Here is a 1,930-nt window from a genome sequence, read left to right as displayed (position 1 = left end):
TCCCATGTATCTTCTCACTCATCATCCATCCTCCCACCTCCTGTCCATCCTCCCACTCATCCTCTGTCATTCCACCTCCCATCCATCCTCCCACCTCCCATCCATCTTTCCTCCCCCCCACCCCTTTCCATTCTTCCCCTGTATCCATGTGATCGTTTTGCAAGTATTTTTGGAGTGTCTGCCTAGTGTGAAGCATTGGGGTATCCGAGCAGACACTATACCCTTGCTCTGTTGAACTCTGCAGTCTAATGGGGGAGACTAAGGCTAGTCAAATAATCATGCACATCTGTGTATCACTGTCAATGGTACACATTGCAAGGGCTATTGAGGAGGTGCTGTGCAGTGCTGTTCATTGTGTAATAGGAATTTGACTTAGTAAGGGGACTTGGGGGTCTGTAGTTTCCTTCCTTTATATGGATCATGTGAGAACACAGATGGAGAGAAGCTTGGAAATAGTGAAGCCCTATGCAGATTTGAGATAGAGTAGTTACTGTCATTACTTTTTGGTGGGAATGTGGCCTCTTCCTTTGCTGCTGGATTGCATTCCAAGTTAGTTTTTTCTCTTTGCTCAGTTCTTGTTGCACATGGGCAAAGGCATGAAGGGTGGGCCAGTCAGTCAGAAAACTGACTTGCTGTGAGTGATGTTGGCCAATTCTTGTAGCTTATGGACTGGAGACTGGAATTGCTTGGTTTTATGGTAGGAGCCGAGGCCATGTTCTAGTCCATCGATGGTTGCATGTTTGGGTTTGGAAGGCAATCCTAGTGAGTGGCAGGGTGTCCTCTGAGCACTGTCACAGAACGCCCTGTCCCCATCAAAACCATTTATGGCTCCTGGAGTTAAAGCGGGACTGTTGGAGCTTGCCTGAGACAGAGCTCATATAGGATGATCTGAACTTATCTGATAATTTAGCATGACATTATCTTCTTTGCTTTTTTTTTTTCATTTACAATGAAAACTTTTTAAATTGTGAAACTGTCACAGACTTACAGGAGAGTTGCAAGTATAGCACAAACAATTTTTCCTTCTTATTCCAGAACAAACTGCCAACCTGTGTGCTTTTCATGAACAAGGGTGTTCTCCTATATAACAGTAATACAAACATCAACGTCAGGAAGCTAACACTGATACATAATACCATCTAATCATCAGCCCCCATTTGAGTTTTCCCAGTCGTATACATAGTGTCTTTAATAGGAAGAGGATCCAGTCCAGAACAAAGCAGTGCATTTACTTTTCTGTCTCTTTGGTCTGCTTCAGTCTGGAAGGGCTCCTCAGGCTGTGACGTACGTAGCTGTGATGCTTTAGAAGATTACAGGCCAGTTACTTTGTAGCATGTCCCTCCACCTGGATTTGTCCAAGCTCCCGGTTGGATTCCATTTGTGCATCTTGGGACTGCCATAGAAGGGACACTGCCACCTTCTCCCTGTGTCTTAGAGACTGGTGATGTTTCCTTTGATCACTAAATGATGGTGTGCTCTCCGGGCTTCTCCACTGCAGAGTTACTTGTTTTCCCCTCGCCTGCCTGCCTGCCTGCCTGCATGTCTCTCTCTGTGTGCACTCCTGATTCCCTGTTTTATTCGGTGGGTTGGGATTCATTGTGGCCAGTGGGAGCCTCTTCAGGACTGCTTCTCTGTCTTTTTGACAGGTCCTTCCCACTCTTTGAGCACTTTTTTGTTCTTTGGCACAAGAAAATGTCCCAGGCTCATTTTATTTCCTGCCCCTGCCTTGGGAATCAACCATTTCTCCAAGGAGTCCTCATTCCCTTTAATAGAGGATGGCACTTAGAAACAAGATCTGAATGCTGGGTCTGCATGTAGCTACTGGGTATAGTGATAGTAGCATAGTGATACTACTGGGTATCACTGCTCCCAAGTCCTCTCAGTGGCCAGAGTAGGGAATATCTGAGTACTCCATCACCACCCCCCCCAA

The 1,930-nt window shown here is 46.0% G+C and overlaps 1 protein-coding gene across 1 annotated transcript in view; it reads left to right on the top strand.

Moving 5' to 3' along the window:
- The window catches only part of DLG5 (discs large MAGUK scaffold protein 5), a 124,989-nt gene that overhangs the window by 64,941 nt on the left and 58,118 nt on the right, over positions 1–1,930 (top strand). The window lies entirely within an intron of this gene.

This window comes from Panthera uncia, chromosome D2, assembly GCF_023721935.1.
Source record: "Panthera uncia isolate 11264 chromosome D2, Puncia_PCG_1.0, whole genome shotgun sequence".
In the NCBI taxonomy this organism is placed as follows: domain Eukaryota; kingdom Metazoa; phylum Chordata; class Mammalia; order Carnivora; family Felidae; genus Panthera; species Panthera uncia.
Note: the sequence above shows the minus strand (reverse complement) of the source record. Positions and strands in the feature narration are given on the sequence as shown.